The 18,372-nt window shown below is 46.5% G+C and overlaps 12 non-coding genes across 12 annotated transcripts; all 12 read left to right on the forward strand.

Annotated features, from left to right (window-relative positions):
• The first annotated feature begins 830 nt into the window (after positions 1-830).
• LOC147673811 (small nucleolar RNA SNORD2) lies at positions 831-901 on the forward strand. Its single transcript, XR_015303011.1, has one exon. It is a non-coding gene; the product is annotated as a small nucleolar RNA SNORD2 (small nucleolar RNA).
• Positions 902-1,149: 248 nt separating this feature from the next.
• Positions 1,150-1,220, forward strand: LOC147673812 (small nucleolar RNA SNORD2). The gene has a single exon (XR_015303022.1). It is a non-coding gene; the product is annotated as a small nucleolar RNA SNORD2 (small nucleolar RNA).
• A 2,959-nt stretch (positions 1,221-4,179) lies between these two features.
• Positions 4,180-4,250, forward strand: LOC147673813 (small nucleolar RNA SNORD2). Its single transcript, XR_015303012.1, has one exon. It is a non-coding gene; the product is annotated as a small nucleolar RNA SNORD2 (small nucleolar RNA).
• A 248-nt stretch (positions 4,251-4,498) lies between these two features.
• Positions 4,499-4,569, forward strand: LOC147673814 (small nucleolar RNA SNORD2). The gene has a single exon (XR_015303023.1). It is a non-coding gene; the product is annotated as a small nucleolar RNA SNORD2 (small nucleolar RNA).
• A 2,960-nt stretch (positions 4,570-7,529) lies between these two features.
• On the forward strand, positions 7,530-7,600 carry LOC147673815 (small nucleolar RNA SNORD2). The gene has a single exon (XR_015303013.1). It is a non-coding gene; the product is annotated as a small nucleolar RNA SNORD2 (small nucleolar RNA).
• Positions 7,601-7,848: 248 nt separating this feature from the next.
• On the forward strand, positions 7,849-7,919 carry LOC147673816 (small nucleolar RNA SNORD2). The gene has a single exon (XR_015303024.1). It is a non-coding gene; the product is annotated as a small nucleolar RNA SNORD2 (small nucleolar RNA).
• A 2,960-nt stretch (positions 7,920-10,879) lies between these two features.
• LOC147673817 (small nucleolar RNA SNORD2) lies at positions 10,880-10,950 on the forward strand. The gene has a single exon (XR_015303015.1). It is a non-coding gene; the product is annotated as a small nucleolar RNA SNORD2 (small nucleolar RNA).
• A 248-nt stretch (positions 10,951-11,198) lies between these two features.
• Positions 11,199-11,269, forward strand: LOC147673818 (small nucleolar RNA SNORD2). The gene has a single exon (XR_015303026.1). It is a non-coding gene; the product is annotated as a small nucleolar RNA SNORD2 (small nucleolar RNA).
• Positions 11,270-14,229: 2,960 nt separating this feature from the next.
• Positions 14,230-14,300, forward strand: LOC147673819 (small nucleolar RNA SNORD2). Its single transcript, XR_015303016.1, has one exon. It is a non-coding gene; the product is annotated as a small nucleolar RNA SNORD2 (small nucleolar RNA).
• Positions 14,301-14,548: 248 nt separating this feature from the next.
• Positions 14,549-14,619, forward strand: LOC147673820 (small nucleolar RNA SNORD2). The gene has a single exon (XR_015303021.1). It is a non-coding gene; the product is annotated as a small nucleolar RNA SNORD2 (small nucleolar RNA).
• Positions 14,620-17,584: 2,965 nt separating this feature from the next.
• Positions 17,585-17,655, forward strand: LOC147673821 (small nucleolar RNA SNORD2). Its single transcript, XR_015303017.1, has one exon. It is a non-coding gene; the product is annotated as a small nucleolar RNA SNORD2 (small nucleolar RNA).
• Positions 17,656-17,903: 248 nt separating this feature from the next.
• Positions 17,904-17,974, forward strand: LOC147673822 (small nucleolar RNA SNORD2). Its single transcript, XR_015303020.1, has one exon. It is a non-coding gene; the product is annotated as a small nucleolar RNA SNORD2 (small nucleolar RNA).
• Positions 17,975-18,372: the final 398 nt, after the last annotated feature.

The following is an 18,372-nucleotide window of genomic DNA, read 5'->3' on the forward strand; positions in this document are numbered from 1 at the left end:
TGGCCTCGTCTCATGCACACACTGTCCCGTGGTAGGGCTTGCCCTCCTGGGGTGGGGAGAAGCATGATGGCCATATTAGCCATTAACTCATGTACTTCGAAGTCCTTATGAAATGTACCTGGTTCTTTTGGAAAGTACTCTTGGGTAAAGTTCGCGCTATATAAAAATGCATTAAATAAATCAATCAGGCCTTGGTCATCGTTGCTTCAAAATGTAAGTGCAGACCGGACTCACGAGGCAGCACTGGTTGTGTCTTTTTCCCTCGAGACTTTTACAGCTGTAAAGTTCTTGGTACTTTGTAGCCCGTTCTTAGGGGGCAGATCAAGGACCGCTCTCCACAGTAGATTACACGATTGTGATCCATCACTATATTGTGGCTGACACACCTAGAAACGCCATTCAATGTAAAGTGGGTCTTGCATATCTACTCCAGATGTCTCGTATGGTGTCGGACTTTTAACTCAATGTGTAGCTTAGCTGGTGAGTCTGTATTCTCTGGTACTGTTTAAAATGGGCACATTTTTCCTTGTTTGTGTTTTTCTGAAGGGAGTGTCGCAGATTAATTTGTATGGAGCATGGATCAGCCTATCGGCATGCACAGTCTCTGGTAAGCACGCCTTTTTTGGCAATGTGAATTAAAGTTTACTTGATGTAGCCGTAGCGTCTCGAAACTTTGGGAAAGCTGTTTTATTGAATCCGAGCTCGCTTGCGGAAAATATAAACCCTAAAGAATGCTGCTTTTGAACGCAGCCTTAAATTGGGGCTTGTAAACCTGGTTCTCCTAATATTATGCGCTGAATCGAGAAATGCCTTGTTCCGCCAGGGGGGCTAAGTGACATGATGCCTTTAACATCTTTCGGGACTGCAACCAAATGATGATAAAACCTTACGCTGATCACTTAAAACTGACTTGTGTTGCTCCTGTGTCTGTTAAAACATGGATTTAATGGCTGCTTTGTCTCCTACAGGGGTAGACTTTTGGACAAAGTGGGTTACAAGATCAGTGAAAGATGAAATTCAGGTAATTAGCTCTTTGTTATGGAGGTGTGTGGATTGCCCGCCCTAACGTATAACGTGTTCCACTAATGCCAAAACATGGCCTGTGACCCGGGGCAGTGAAGGGTGGTACAACGCGTGTGTAGCGGGGCAAATTGAAATGATGGTTTAAACATCTTTCGGGACAGACAACCAAATGGTGATAAAACTTACGCTGATCACTTTGCCCCCCCCCCACCCCGGGTCCAGGTAACCCATCATACTGTGCATGTGGTAATTATGGGTGTTGAAGTAGGTATTTCTAGGGCATTTCACGTGAGCAGTGCATACTAAGTGAATATTTTAGTGTGAACAACTGCAGTGGCTTTCCTATTCTGTATTTTCTGAGCAGTAGAGTAGTTGCTTGGTGATGCCAGTGCAAATTAACTTGATCCCAGATGTGCTGCAGCCATTAAAGTTTGATTATTAAGTTGAATCCCATCAATAGTTTTTACCCCTCGAGTAAATAAAGGGGCAGTGTCTAGCTCCTAGCTAGCTAGCCTAGCTCCTTCACTGCGACTAGACTTTTGAGGCCAGTCCGAGATTGGCATGCTCTTCATGCCGTGTGTGTATAGCAACACCATTTATAATTGGCTCTTTAGCACCTCTGAATGTCCTTTAAGCGAGCTTCGTGTTTTTAGTAATTCTGTGGTAGTTTAGAAGGCAGGTGTCCAATTGTGGAGATATGTGCAATCAGTAATACTGTGTTGGGCGTTAATAATTCATAAGGTCTCGCAGCCCTGCAGCCTCACTTAAGCCACATTTTTCCCTCTGCACTTCCATCTGCTGTTGCTTCTTCCCCTTTAGCAGAACGCTTATTCTTAAACTTTGGACATTTTCTCCCACGAAATAAAATTGGGCTCTAGTTGCCCGCCTGCATAGCCCAGTGGATGAAGAGCACTATTTTGTACCCTCGGTGAGCCCAACGTGTTTTGGATTGATATACCCTCTGATAGAAAAAAGCGGAAGAGTAGCGTAGTTCAAATGAGTCAATGGGGCAGCAGGGCAGTGAAGCTCCATGCTTGCATGCACCTCTCTCCTACATCTCCTGGAGCCGCCTAAGCCTGGACTTGCAGCTGCTTGTCGGCGTGTAAGATGGTCAGGAATGGATGAACATCCCCAGTGCATAACGGTTCCTCAGTAGCAAGGTTTTCCCATCTACTCACGCCGTAGCCTAGACGTTTTAAAATCGCATCTTAACGTTGACTTTCACGTGTGCGCTTATTGAGGACACCAGATCTCCACGTCCTCAGACGATCTCCTTCGGCCATGAGCCTTCGTTTCGCTTCCGGGGGCGTGGCCTGAGCAAGCACAACAATGGGGACGCATGTGGGAGGCTTCCGCCGTCATATCCCAATTTTCAATCTTTTTAGGTTTCGACCTGGCGAGGGCACACAGTGCCCCTCCCAGATCGAAAACTTTTGTCAACAGTATGGATGTTCGGACCGCCTCTGTTTCCCATTGGCTAGCTCCATAAATGGAGGCTAGCCATTGGGAGACAGAGGCTGTCAATCACGCTTTCCCCTGAAAACGCGATTCGGGGGCGTTTCTCTGACTTTTTTCAAGCCCCGCCCCTTTGTCCTGGGCCGCGCCGTGATTGGCTGCCGGCCCTGGACACCCCCGTGACGTCATTCCCCGGGCCCGCTGTGATTGGCTGCCGGCCTGGGACCTGACTTGTTTTAGTAGTTTTTAGATATTTATTGTGTAATCATTAATTTTACTAGGAAGGCTTGAATCAAATATATTTAATTCATTTTTAGGTTGTATAGGTTTGTATCTTACACATTCTCACCTCTATGTATCATGTACTATCTTTTGTGATTTTTACATCGGAATAAAGATTTTTGACTGATCCCATTTTGTACGACTTAATTCTTCCATATGCCAATAGCTTGGCTGGGCAGCCAGACGAGATTACGGTGTGTGTATCCTGCTTTTCAATACATTTGAAGCCCGGCGAACGCCGCAGGAATCGTGGACCGAGGGTGGGCTAGGACTACAACTCCCAGACTGCCTGGCACCTGTTGCGTCACTCCTGCTACCTGAGGCGCATAAATCATCGCCGGAGCTGCGTCTCAACCGCGCTTTCCTTTTGCAGAATTGGCAGACGCGAATTGTGAGCTCAGACTAAAATATTGTCCTTTGATACTCCAGTTTGCTGACATGGGGGCGACTGAAGAATGCAAACCGGAACCAGGCGCCGCCGTTCTTCATAGTTGCAGGTAACATTACATGGAGAACTTAAAATCTGCGGGGTAACAAACCTCACATTGGTTGTCGAGGTATCCATGGACGTGTGTGATAAATTGCACGTTGGCCTCGTCTCATGCACACACTGTCCCGTGGTAGGGCTTGCCCTCCTGGGGTGGGGAGAAGCATGATGGCCATATTAGCCATTAACTCATGTACTTCGAAGTCCTTATGAAATGTACCTGGTTCTTTTGGAAAGTACTCTTGGGTAAAGTTCGCGCTATATAAAAATGCATTAAATAAATCAATCAGGCCTTGGTCATCGTTGCTTCAAAATGTAAGTGCAGACCGGACTCACGAGGCAGCACTGGTTGTGTCTTTTTCCCTCGAGACTTTTACAGCTGTAAAGTTCTTGGTACTTTGTAGCCCGTTCTTAGGGGGCATATCAAGGACCGCTCTCCACAGTAGATTACACGATTGTGATCCATCACTATATTGTGGCTGACACACCTAGAAACGCCATTCAATGTAAAGTGGGTCTTGCATATCTACTCCAGATGTCTCGTATGGTGTCGGACTTTTAACTCAATGTGTAGCTTAGCTGGTGAGTCTGTATTCTCTGGTACTGTTTAAAATGGGCACATTTTTCCTTGTTTGTGTTTTTCTGAAGGGAGTGTCGCAGATTAATTTGTATGGAGCATGGATCAGCCTATCGGCATGCACAGTCTCTGGTAAGCACGCCTTTTTTGGCAATGTGAATTAAAGTTTACTCGATGTAGCCGTAGCGTCTCGAAACTTTGGGAAAGCTGTTTTATTGAATCCGAGCTCGCTTGCGGAAAATATAAACCCTAAAGAATGCTGCTTTTGAACGCAGCCTTAAATTGGGGCTTGTAAACCTGGTTCTCCTAATATTATGCGCTGAATCGAGAAATGCCTTGTTCCGCCAGGGGGGCTAAGTGACATGATGCCTTTAACATCTTTCGGGACTGCAACCAAATGATGATAAAACCTTACGCTGATCACTTAAAACTGACTTGTGTTGCTCCTGTGTCTGTTAAAACATGGATTTAATGGCTGCTTTGTCTCCTACAGGGGTAGACTTTTGGACAAAGTGGGTTACAAGATCAGTGAAAGATGAAATTCAGGTAATTAGCTCTTTGTTATGGAGGTGTGTGGATTGCCCGCCCTAACGTATAACGTGTTCCACTAATGCCAAAACATGGCCTGTGACCCGGGGCAGTGAAGGGTGGTACAACGCGTGTGTAGCGGGGCAAATTGAAATGATGGTTTAAACATCTTTCGGGACAGACAACCAAATGGTGATAAAACTTACGCTGATCACTTTGCCCCCCCCCCACCCCGGGTCCAGGTAACCCATCATACTGTGCATGTGGTAATTATGGGTGTTGAAGTAGGTATTTCTAGGGCATTTCACGTGAGCAGTGCATACTAAGTGAATATTTTAGTGTGAACAACTGCAGTGGCTTTCCTATTCTGTATTTTCTGAGCAGTAGAGTAGTTGCTTGGTGATGCCAGTGCAAATTAACTTGATCCCAGATGTGCTGCAGCCATTAAAGTTTTGATTATTAAGTTGAATCCCATCAATAGTTTTTACCCCTCGAGTAAATAAAGGGGCAGTGTCTAGCTCCTAGCTAGCTAGCCTAGCTCCTTCACTGCGACTAGACTTTTGAGGCAAGTCCCAGATTGGCATGCTCTTCATGCCGTGTGTGTATAGCAACACCATTTATAATTGGCTCTTTAGCACCTCTGAATGTCCTTTAAGCGAGCTTCGTGTTTTTAGTAATTCTGTGGTAGTTTAGAAGGCAGGTGTCCAATTGTGGAGATATGTGCAATCAGTAATACTGTGTTGGGCGTTAATAATTCATAAGGTCTCGCAGCCCTGCAGCCTCACTTAAGCCACATTTTTCGCTCTGCACTTCCATCTGCTGTTGCTTCTTCCCCTTTAGCAGAACGCTTATTCTCAAACTTTGGACATTTTCTCCCACAAAATAAAATTGGGCTCTAGTTGCCCGCCTGCATAGCCCAGTGGATGAAGAGCCCTATTTTGTACCCTCGGTGAGCCCAACGTGTTTTGGATTGATATACCCTCTGATAGAAAAAAGCGGAGGAGTAGCGTAGTTCAAATGAGTCAATGGGGCAGCAGGGCAGTGAAGCTCCATGCTTGCATGCACCTCTCTCCTACATCTCCTGGAGCCGCCTAAGCCTGGACTTGCAGCTGCTTGTCGGCGTGTAAGATGGTCAGGAATGGATGAACATCCCCAGTGCATACAGTTCCTCAGTAGCAAGGTTTTCCCATCTACTCACGCCGTAGCCTAGACGTTTTAAAATCGCATCTTAACGTTGACTTTCACGTGTGCGCTTATTGAGGACACCAGATCTCCACGTCCTCAGACGATCTCCTTCGGCCATGAGCCTTCGTTTCGCTTCCGGGGGCGTGGCCTGAGCAAGCACAACAATGGGGACGCATGTGGGAGGCTTCCGCCGTCATATCCCAATTTTCAATCTTTTTAGGTTTCGACCTGGCGAGGGCACACAGTGCCCCTCCCAGATCGAAAACTTTTGTCAACAGTATGGATGTTCGGACCGCCTCTGTTTCCCATTGGCTAGCTCCATAAATGGAGGCTAGCCATTGGGAGACAGAGGCTGTCAATCACGCTTTCCCCTGAAAACGCGATTCGGGGGCGTTTCTCGGACTTTTTTCAAGCCCCGCCCCTTTGTCCTGGGCCGCGCCGTGATTGGCTGCCGGCCCTGGACACCCCCGTGACGTCATTCCCCGGGCCGCGCTGTGATTGGCTGCCGGCCTGGGACCTGACTTGTTTTAGTAGTTTTTAGATATTTATTGTGTAATCATTAATTTTACTAGGAAGGCTTGAATCAAATATATTTAATTCATTTTTAGGTTGTATAGGTTTGTATCTTACACATTCTCACCTCTATGTATCATGTACTATCTTTTGTGATTTTTACATCGGAATAAAGATTTTTGACTGATCCCATTTTGTACAACTTAATTCTTCCATATGCCAATAGCGTGGCTGGGCAGCCAGACGAGATTACGGTGTGTGTATCCTGCTTTTCAATACATTTGAAGCCCGGCGAACGCCGCAGGAATCGTGGACCGAGGGTGGGCTAGGACTACAACTCCCAGACTGCCTGGCACCTGTTGCGTCACTCCTGCCACCTGAGGCGCATAAATCATCGCCGGAGCTGCGTCTCAACCACGCTTTCCTTTTGCAGAATTGGCAGACGCGTATTGTGAGCTCAGACTAAAATATTGTCCTTTGATACTCCAGTTTGCTGACATGGGGGCGACTGAAGAATGCAAACCGGAACCAGGCGCCGCCGTTCTTCATAGTTGCAGGTAACATTACATGGAGAACTTAAAATCTGCGGGGTAACAAACCTCACATTGGTTGTCGAGGTATCCATGGACGTGTGTGATAAATTGCACGTTGGCCTCGTCTCATGCACACACTGTCCCGTGGTAGGGCTTGCCCTCCTGGGGTGGGGAGAAGCATGATGGCCATATTAGCCATTAACTCATGTACTTCGAAGTCCTTATGAAATGTACCTGGTTCTTTTGGAAAGTACTCTTGGGTAAAGTTCGCGCTATATAAAAATGCATTAAATAAATCAATCAGGCCTTGGTCATCGTTGCTTCAAAATGTAAGTGCAGACCGGACTCACGAGGCAGCACTGGTTGTGTCTTTTTCCCTCGAGACTTTTACAGCTGTAAAGTTCTTGGTACTTTGTAGCCCGTTCTTAGGGGGCAGATCAAGGACCGCTCTCCACAGTAGATTACACGATTTTGATCCATCACTATATTGTGGCTGACACACCTAGAAACGCCATTCAATGTAAAGTGGGTCTTGCATATCTACTCCAGATGTCTCGTATGGTGTCGGACTTTTAACTCAATGTGTAGCTTAGCTGGTGAGTCTGTATTCTCTGGTACTGTTTAAAATGGGCACATTTTTCCTTGTTTGTGTTTTTCTGAAGGGAGTGTCGCAGATTAATTTGTATGGAGCATGGATCAGCCTATCGGCATGCACAGTCTCTGGTAAGCACGCCTTTTTTGGCAATGTGAATTAAAGTTTACTTGATGTAGCCGTAGCGTCTCGAAACTTTGGGAAAGCTGTTTTATTGAATCCGAGCTCGCTTGCGGAAAATATAAACCCTAAAGAATGCTGCTTTTGAACGCAGCCTTAAATTGGGGCTTGTAAACCTGGTTCTCCTAATATTATGCGCTGAATCGAGAAATGCCTTGTTCCGCCAGGGGGGCTAAGTGACATGATGCCTTTAACATCTTTCGGGACTGCAACCAAATGATGATAAAACCTTACGCTGATCACTTAAAACTGACTTGTGTTGCTCCTGTGTCTGTTAAAACATGGATTTAATGGCTGCTTTGTCTCCTACAGGGGTAGACTTTTGGACAAAGTGGGTTACAAGATCAGTGAAAGATGAAATTCAGGTAATTAGCTCTTTGTTATGGAGGTGTGTGGATTGCCCGCCCTAACGTATAACGTGTTCCACTAATGCCAAAACATGGCCTGTGACCCGGGGCAGTGAAGGGTGGTACAACGCGTGTGTAGCGGGGCAAATTGAAATGATGGTTTAAACATCTTTCGGGACAGACAACCAAATGGTGATAAAACTTACGCTGATCACTTTGCCCCCCCCCCACCCCGGGTCCAGGTAACCCATCATACTGTGCATGTGGTAATTATGGGTGTTGAAGTAGGTATTTCTAGGGCATTTCACGTGAGCAGTGCATACTAAGTGAATATTTTAGTGTGAACAACTGCAGTGGCTTTCCTATTCTGTATTTTCTGAGCAGTAGAGTAGTTGCTTGGTGATGCCAGTGCAAATTAACTTGATCCCAGATGTGCTGCAGCCATTAAAGTTTGATTATTAAGTTGAATCCCATCAATAGTTTTTACCCCTCGAGTAAATAAAGGGGCAGTGTCTAGCTCCTAGCTAGCTAGCCTAGCTCCTTCACTGCGACTAGACTTTTGAGGCCAGTCCGAGATTGGCATGCTCTTCATGCCGTGTGTGTATAGCAACACCATTTATAATTGGCTCTTTAGCACCTCTGAATGTCCTTTAAGCGAGCTTCGTGTTTTTAGTAATTCTGTGGTAGTTTAGAAGGCAGGTGTCCAATTGTGGAGATATGTGCAATCAGTAATACTGTGTTGGGCGTTAATAATTCATAAGGTCTCGCAGCCCTGCAGCCTCACTTAAGCCACATTTTTCCCTCTGCACTTCCATCTGCTGTTGCTTCTTCCCCTTTAGCAGAACGCTTATTCTTAAACTTTGGACATTTTCTCCCACGAAATAAAATTGGGCTCTAGTTGCCCGCCTGCATAGCCCAGTGGATGAAGAGCACTATTTTGTACCCTCGGTGAGCCCAACGTGTTTTGGATTGATATACCCTCTGATAGAAAAAAGCGGAAGAGTAGCGTAGTTCAAATGAGTCAATGGGGCAGCAGGGCAGTGAAGCTCCATGCTTGCATGCACCTCTCTCCTACATCTCCTGGAGCCGCCTAAGCCTGGACTTGCAGCTGCTTGTCGGCGTGTAAGATGGTCAGGAATGGATGAACATCCCCAGTGCATAACGGTTCCTCAGTAGCAAGGTTTTCCCATCTACTCACGCCGTAGCCTAGACGTTTTAAAATCGCATCTTAACGTTGACTTTCACGTGTGCGCTTATTGAGGACACCAGATCTCCACGTCCTCAGACGATCTCTTTCGGCCATGAGCCTTCGTTTCGCTTCCGGGGGCGTGGCCTGAGCAAGCACAACAATGGGGACGCATGTGGGAGGCTTCCGCCGTCATATCCCAATTTTCAATCTTTTTAGGTTTCGACCTGGCGAGGGCACACAGTGCCCCTCCCAGATCGAAAACTTTTGTCAACAGTATGGATGTTCGGACCGCCTCTGTTTCCCATTGGCTAGCTCCATAAATGGAGGCTAGCCATTGGGAGACAGAGGCTGTCAATCACGCTTTCCCCTGAAAACGCGATTCGGGGGCGTTTCTCTGACTTTTTTCAAGCCCCGCCCCTTTGTCCTGGGCCGCGCCGTGATTGGCTGCCGGCCCTGGACACCCCCGTGACGTCATTCCCCGGGCCGCGCTGTGATTGGCTGCCGGCCTGGGACCTGACTTGTTTTAGTAGTTTTTAGATATTTATTGTGTAATCATTAATTTTACTAGGAAGGCTTGAATCAAATATATTTAATTCATTTTTAGGTTGTATAGGTTTGTGTCTTACACATTCTCACCTCTATGTATCATGTACTATCTTTTGTGATTTTTACATCGGAATAAAGATTTTTGACTGATCCCATTTTGTACGACTTAATTCTTCCATATGCCAATAGCTTGGCTGGGCAGCCAGACGAGATTACGGTGTGTGTATCCTGCTTTTCAATACATTTGAAGCCCGGCGAACGCCGCAGGAATCGTGGACCGAGGGTGGGCTAGGACTACAACTCCCAGACTGCCTGGCACCTGTTGCGTCACTCCTGCTACCTGAGGCGCATAAATCATCGCCGGAGCTGCGTCTCAACCACGCTTTCCTTTTGCAGAATTGGCAGACGCGAATTGTGAGCTCAGACTAAAATATTGTCCTTTGATACTCCAGTTTGCTGACATGGGGGCGACTGAAGAATGCAAACCGGAACCAGGCGCCGCCGTTCTTCATAGTTGCAGGTAACATTACATGGAGAACTTAAAATCTGCGGGGTAACAAACCTCACATTGGTTGTCGAGGTATCCATGGACGTGTGTGATAAATTGCACGTTGGCCTCGTCTCATGCACACACTGTCCCGTGGTAGGGCTTGCCCTCCTGGGGTGGGGAGAAGCATGATGGCCATATTAGCCATTAACTCATGTACTTCGAAGTCCTTATGAAATGTACCTGGTTCTTTTGGAAAGTACTCTTGGGTAAAGTTCGCGCTATATAAAAATGCATTAAATAAATCAATCAGGCCTTGGTCATCGTTGCTTCAAAATGTAAGTGCAGACCGGACTCACGAGGCAGCACTGGTTGTGTCTTTTTCCCTCGAGACTTTTACAGCTGTAAAGTTCTTGGTACTTTGTAGCCCGTTCTTAGGGGGCATATCAAGGACCGCTCTCCACAGTAGATTACACGATTGTGATCCATCACTATATTGTGGCTGACACACCTAGAAACGCCATTCAATGTAAAGTGGGTCTTGCATATCTACTCCAGATGTCTCGTATGGTGTCGGACTTTTAACTCAATGTGTAGCTTAGCTGGTGAGTCTGTATTCTCTGGTACTGTTTAAAATGGGCACATTTTTCCTTGTTTGTGTTTTTCTGAAGGGAGTGTCGCAGATTAATTTGTATGGAGCATGGATCAGCCTATCGGCATGCACAGTCTCTGGTAAGCACGCCTTTTTTGGGAATGTGAATTAAAGTTTACTCGATGTAGCCGTAGCGTCTCGAAACTTTGGGAAAGCTGTTTTATTGAATCCGAGCTCGCTTGCGGAAAATATAAACCCTAAAGAATGCTGCTTTTGAACGCAGCCTTAAATTGGGGCTTGTAAACCTGGTTCTCCTAATATTATGCGCTGAATCGAGAAATGCCTTGTTCCGCCAGGGGGGCTAAGTGACATGATGCCTTTAACATCTTTCGGGACTGCAACCAAATGATGATAAAACCTTACGCTGATCACTTAAAACTGACTTGTGTTGCTCCTGTGTCTGTTAAAACATGGATTTAATGGCTGCTTTGTCTCCTACAGGGGTAGACTTTTGGACAAAGTGGGTTACAAGATCAGTGAAAGATGAAATTCAGGTAATTAGCTCTTTGTTATGGAGGTGTGTGGATTGCCCGCCCTAACGTATAACGTGTTCCACTAATGCCAAAACATGGCCTGTGACCCGGGGCAGTGAAGGGTGGTACAACGCGTGTGTAGCGGGGCAAATTGAAATGATGGTTTAAACATCTTTCGGGACAGACAACCAAATGGTGATAAAACTTACGCTGATCACTTTGCCCCCCCCCCACCCCGGGTCCAGGTAACCCATCATACTGTGCATGTGGTAATTATGGGTGTTGAAGTAGGTATTTCTAGGGCATTTCACGTGAGCAGTGCATACTAAGTGAATATTTTAGTGTGAACAACTGCAGTGGCTTTCCTATTCTGTATTTTCTGAGCAGTAGAGTAGTTGCTTGGTGATGCCAGTGCAAATTAACTTGATCCCAGATGTGCTGCAGCCATTAAAGTTTTGATTATTAAGTTGAATCCCATCAATAGTTTTTACCCCTCGAGTAAATAAAGGGGCAGTGTCTAGCTCCTAGCTAGCTAGCCTAGCTCCTTCACTGCGACTAGACTTTTGAGGCAAGTCCCAGATTGGCATGCTCTTCATGCCGTGTGTGTATAGCAACACCATTTATAATTGGCTCTTTAGCACCTCTGAATGTCCTTTAAGCGAGCTTCGTGTTTTTAGTAATTCTGTGGTAGTTTAGAAGGCAGGTGTCCAATTGTGGAGATATGTGCAATCAGTAATACTGTGTTGGGCGTTAATAATTCATAAGGTCTCGCAGCCCTGCAGCCTCACTTAAGCCACATTTTTCGCTCTGCACTTCCATCTGCTGTTGCTTCTTCCCCTTTAGCAGAACGCTTATTCTCAAACTTTGGACATTTTCTCCCACAAAATAAAATTGGGCTCTAGTTGCCCGCCTGCATAGCCCAGTGGATGAAGAGCCCTATTTTGTACCCTCGGTGAGCCCAACGTGTTTTGGATTGATATACCCTCTGATAGAAAAAAGCGGAGGAGTAGCGTAGTTCAAATGAGTCAATGGGGCAGCAGGGCAGTGAAGCTCCATGCTTGCATGCACCTCTCTCCTACATCTCCTGGAGCCGCCTAAGCCTGGACTTGCAGCTGCTTGTCGGCGTGTAAGATGGTCAGGAATGGATGAACATCCCCAGTGCATACAGTTCCTCAGTAGCAAGGTTTTCCCATCTACTCACGCCGTAGCCTAGACGTTTTAAAATCGCATCTTAACGTTGACTTTCACGTGTGCGCTTATTGAGGACACCAGATCTCCACGTCCTCAGACGATCTCCTTCGGCCATGAGCCTTCGTTTCGCTTCCGGGGGCGTGGCCTGAGCAAGCACAACAATGGGGACGCATGTGGGAGGCTTCCGCCGTCATATCCCAATTTTCAATCTTTTTAGGTTTCGACCTGGCGAGGGCACACAGTGCCCCTCCCAGATCGAAAACTTTTGTCAACAGTATGGATGTTCGGACCGCCTCTGTTTCCCATTGGCTAGCTCCATAAATGGAGGCTAGCCATTGGGAGACAGAGGCTGTCAATCACGCTTTCCCCTGAAAACGCGATTCGGGGGCGTTTCTCGGACTTTTTTCAAGCCCCGCCCCTTTGTCCTGGGCCGCGCTGTGATTGGCTGCCGGCCCGGGACACCCCCGTGACGTCATTCCCCGGGCCGCGCTGTGATTGGCTGCCGGCCTGGCACCTGACTTGTTTTAGTAGTTTTTAGATATTTATTGTGTAATCATTAATTTTACTAGGAAGGCTTGAATCAAATATATTTAATTCATTTTTAGGTTGTATATGTTTGTATCTTACACATTCTCACCTCTATGTATCATGTACTATCTTTTGTGATTTTTACATCGGAATAAAGATTTATGACTGGTCCCATTTTGTACGACTTAATTCTTCCATATGCCAATAGCGTGGCTGGGCAGCCAGACGAGATTACGGTGTGTGTATCCTGCTTTTCAATACATTTGAAGCCCGGCGAACGCCGCAGGAATCGTGGACCGAGGGGGGGCTAGGACTACAACTCCCAGACTGCCCGGCACCTGTTGCGTCACTCCTGCCACCTGAGGCGCATAAATCATCGCCGGAGCTGCGTCTCAACCACGCTTTCCTTTTGCAGAATTGGCTGACGCGAATTGTGAGCTCAGACTAAAATATTGTCTTTTGATACTCCAGTTTGCTGACATCGGGGCGACTGAAGAATGCAAACCGGAACCAGGCGCCGCCGTTCTTCATAGTTGCAGGTAACATTACATGGAGAACTTAAAATCTGCGGGATAACAAACCTCACATTGGTTGTCGAGGTATCCATGGACGTGTGTGATAAATTGCACGTTGGCCTCGTCTCATGCACACACTGTCCCGTGGTAGGGCTTGCCCTCCTGGGGTGGGGAGAAGCATGATGGCCATATTAGCCATTAACTCATGTACTTCGAAGTCCTTATGAAATGTACCTGGTTCTTTTGGAAAGTACTCTTGGGTAAAGTTTGCGCTATATAAAAATGCATTAAATAAATCAATCAGGCCTTGGTCATCGTTGCTTCAAAATGTAAGTGCAGACCGGACTCACGAGGCAGCACTGGTTGTGTCTTTTTCCCTCGAGACTTTTACAGCTGTAAAGTTCTTGGTACTTTGCAGCCCGTTCTTAGGGGGCAGATCAAGGACCGCTCTCCACAGTAGATTACACGGTTGTGATCCATCACTATATTGTGGCTGACACACCTAGAAACGCCATTCAATGTAAAGTGGGTCTTGCACATCTACTCCAGATGTCTCGTATGGTGTCGGACTTTTAACTCAATGTGTAGCTTAGCTGGTGAGTCTGTATTCTCTGGTACTGTTTAAAATGGTCACATTTTTCCTTGTTTGTGTTTTTCTGAAGGGAGTGTCGCAGATTATTTTGTATGGAGCATGGATGAGCCTATCGGCATGCACAGTCTCTGGTAAGCACGCCTTTTTTGGCAATGTGAATTAAAGTTTACTCGATGTAGCCGTAGCGTCTCGAAACTTTGGGAAAGCTGTTTTATTGAATCCGAGCTCGCTTGTGGAAAATATAAACGCTAAAGAATGCTGCTTTTGAACGCAGCCTTAAATTGGGGCTTGTAAACCTGGTTCTCCTAATATTATGCGCTGAATCGAGAAATGCCTTGTTCCGCCAGGGGGGCTAAGTGACATGATGCCTTTAACATCTTTCGGGACTGCAACCAAATGATGATAAAACCTTACGCTGATCACTTAAAACTGACTTGTGTTGCTCCTGTGTCTGTTAAAACATGGATTTAATGGCTGCTTTGTCTCCTACAGGGGTAGACTTTTGGACAAAGTGGGTTACAAGATCAGTGAAAGATGAAATTCAGGTAATTGGCTCTTTGTTATGGAGGTGTGTGGATTGCCCGCCCTAACGTATAACGTGTTCCACTAATGCCAAAACATGGCCTGTGACCCGGGGCAGTGAAGGGTGGTACAACGCGTGTGTAGCGGGGCAAAGTGAAATGATGGTTTAAACATCTTTCGGGACAGACAACCAAATGGTGAGAAAACTTACGCTGATCCCTTCCCCCCCCCCCCCCCCCACCCCGGGTCCAGGTAACCCATCATACTGTGCATGTCGTAATTATGGGTGTTGAAGTAGGTATTTCTAGGGCATTTCACGTGAGCAGTGCATACTAAGTGAATATTTTAGTGTGAACAACTGCAGTGGCTTTCCTATTCTGTATTTTCTGAGCAGTAGAGTAGTTGCTTGGTGATGCCAGTGCAAATTAACTTGATCCCAGATGTGCCGCAGCCATTAAAGCTTTGATTATTAAGTTGAATCCCATCGATAGTTTTTACCCCTCGAGTAAATAAAGGGGCAGTGTCTAGCTCCTAGCTAGCTAGCCTAGCTCCTTCACTGCGACTAGACTTTTGAGGCCAGTCCCAGATTGGCATGCTCTTCATGCCGTGTGTGTATAGCAACACCATTTATAATTGGCTCTTTAGCACCTCTGAATGTCCTTTAAGCGAGCTTCGTGTTTTTAGTAATTCTGTGGTAGTTTAGAAGGCAGGTGTCCAATTGTGGAGATATGTGCAATCAGTAATACTGTGTTGGGCGTTAATAATTCATAAGGTCTCGCAGCCCTGCAGCCTCACTTAAGCCACATTTTTCCCTCTGCACTTCCATCTGCTGTTGCTTCTTCCCCTTTAGCAGAACGCTTATTCTCAAACTTTGGACATTTTCTCCCACGAAATAAAATTGGGCTCTAGTTGCCCGCCTGCATAGCCCAGTGGATGAAGAGCACTATTTTGTACCCTCTGTGAGCCCAACGTGTTTTGGATTGATATACCCACTGATAGAAAAAAGCGGAGGAGTAGCGTAGTTCAAATGAGTCAATGGGGCAGCAGGGCAGTGAAGCTCCATGCGTGCATGCACCTCTCTCCTACATCTCCTGGAGCCGCCTAAGCCTGGACTTGCAGCTGCTTGTCGGCGTGTAAGATGGTCAGGAATGGATGAACATCCCCAGTGCATACAGTTCCTCAGTAGCAAGGTTTTCCCATCTACTCACGCCGTAGCCTAGACGTTTTAAAATCGCATCTTAACGTTGACTTTCACGTGTGCGCTTATTGAGGACACCAGATCTCCACGTCCTCAGACGATCTCCTTCGGCCATGAGCCTTCGTTTCGCTTCCGGGGGCGTGGCCTGAGCAAGCACAACAATGGGGACGCATGTGGGAGGCTTCCGCCGTCATATCCCAATTTTCAATCTTTTTAGGTTTCGACCTGGCGAGGGCACACAGTGCCCCTCCCAGATCGAAAACTTTTGTCAACAGTATGGATGTTCGGACCGCCTCTGTTTCCCATTGGCTAGCTCCATAAATGGAGGCTAGCCATTGGGAGACAGAGGCTGTCAATCACGCTTTCTCCTGAAAACGCGATTCGGGGGCGTTTCTCGGACTTTTTTCAAGCCCCGCCCCTTTGTCCTGGGCCGCGCTATGATTGGCTGCCGGCCCGGGACACCCCCGTGACGTCATTCCCCGGGCCGCACTGTGATTGGCTGCCGGCCTGGGACCTGACTTGTTTTAGTAGTTTTTAGATATTTATTGTGTAATCATTAATTTTACTAGGAAGGCTTGAATCAAATATATTTAATTCATTTTTAGGTTGTATAGGTTTGTATCTTACACATTCTCACCTCTATGTATCATGTACTATCTTTTGTGATTTTTACATCGGAATAAAGATTTTTGACTGGTCCCATTTTCTACGACTTAATTCTTCCATATGCCAATAGCGTGGCTGGGCAGCCAGACGAGATTACGGTGTGTGTATCCTGCTTTTCAATACATTTGAAGCCCGGCGAACGCCGCAGGAATCGTGGACCGAGGGTGGGCTAGGACTACAACTCCCAGACTGCCCGGCACCTGTTGCGTCACTCCTGCCACCTGAGGTGCATAAATCATCGCCGGAGCTGCGTCTCAACCACGCTTTCCTTTTGCAGAATTGGCAGACGCGAATTGTGAGCTCAGACTAAAATATTGTCTTTTGATACTCCAGTTTGCTGACATGGGGGCGACTGAAGAATGCAAACCGGAACCAGGCGCCGCCGTTCTTCATAGTTGCAGGTAACATTACATGGAGAACTTAAAATCTGCGTGGTAACAAACCTCACATTGGTTGTCGAGGTATCCATGGACGTGTGTGATAAATTGCACGTTGGCCTCGTCTCATGCACACACTGTCCCGTGGTAGGGCTTGCCCTCCTGGGGTGGGGAGAAGCATGATGGCCATATTAGCCATTAACTCATGTACTTCAAAGTCCTTATGAAATGTACCTGGTTCTTTTGGAAAGTACTCTTGGGTAAAGTTCGCGCTATATAAAAATGCATTAAATAAATCAATCAGGCCTTGGTCATCGTTGCTTCAAAATTTAAGTGCAGACCGGACTCACGAGGCAGCACTGGTTGTGTCTTTTTCCCTCGAGACTTTTACAGCTGTAAAGTTCTTGGTACTTTGTAGCCCGTTCTTAGGGGGCAGATCAAGGACCGCTCTCCACAGTAGATTACACGATTGTGATCCATCACTATATTGTGGCTGACACACCTAGAAACGCCATTCAATGTAAAGTGGGTCTTGCATATCTACTCCAGATGTCTCGTATGGTGTCGGACTTTTAACTCAATATGTAGCTTAGCTGGTGAGTCTGTATTCTCTGGTACTGTTTAAAATGGTCACATTTTTCCTTGTTTGTGTTTTTCTGAAGGGAGTGTCGCAGATTAATTTGTATGGAGCATGGATCAGCCTATCGGCATGCACAGTCTCTGGTAAGCACGCCTTTTTTGGCAGTGTGAATTAAAGTTTACTCGATGTAGCCGTAGCGTCTCGAAACTTTGGGAAAGATGTTTTATTGAATCCGAGCTCGCTTGCGGAAAATATAAACCCTAAAGAATGCTGCTTTTGAACGCAGCCTTAAATTGGGGCTTGTAAACCTGGTTCTCCTAATATTATGCGCTGAATCGAGAAATGCCTTGTTCCGCCAGGGGGGCTAAGTGACATGATGCCTTTAACATCTTTCGGGACTGCAACCAAATGATGATAAAACCTTACGCTGATCACTTAAAACTGACTTGTGTTGCTCCTGTGTCTGTTAAAACATGGATTTAATGGCTGCTTTGTCTCCTACAGGGGTAGACTTTTGGACAAAGTGGGTTACAAGATCAGTGAAAGATGAAATTCAGGTAATTAGCTCTTTGTTATGGAGGTGTGTGGATTGCCCGCCCTAACGTATAACGTGTTCCACTAATGCCAAAACATGGCCTGTGACCCGGGGCAGTGAAGGGTGGTACAACGCGTGTGTAGCGGGGCAAAGTGAAATGATGGTTTAAACATCTTTCGGGACAGACAACCAAATGGTGATAAAACTTACGCTGATCACTTTGCCCCCCCCCCCCACATCGGGTCCAGGTAACCCATCATATTGTGCATGTCGTAATTATGCGTGTTGAAGTAGGTATTTCTAGGGCATTTCACGTGAGCAGTGCATACTAAGTGAATATTTTAGTGTGAACAACTGCAGTGGCTTTCCTATTCTGTATTTTCTGAGCAGTAGAGTAGTTGCTTGGTGATGCCAGTGCAAATTAACTTGATCCCAGATGTGCCGCAGCCATTAAAGCTTTGATTATTAAGTTGAATCCCATCGATAGTTTTTACCCCTCGAGTAAATAAAGGGGCAGTGTCTAGCTCCTAGCTAGCTAGCCTAGCTCCTTCACTGCGACTAGACTTTTGAGGCCAGTCCCAGATTGGCATGCTCTTCATGCCGTGTGTGTATAGCAACA

This window comes from Lissotriton vulgaris, chromosome 12 (genome assembly GCF_964263255.1).
Source record: "Lissotriton vulgaris chromosome 12, aLisVul1.2, whole genome shotgun sequence".
NCBI lineage: Eukaryota > Metazoa > Chordata > Amphibia > Caudata > Salamandridae > Lissotriton > Lissotriton vulgaris.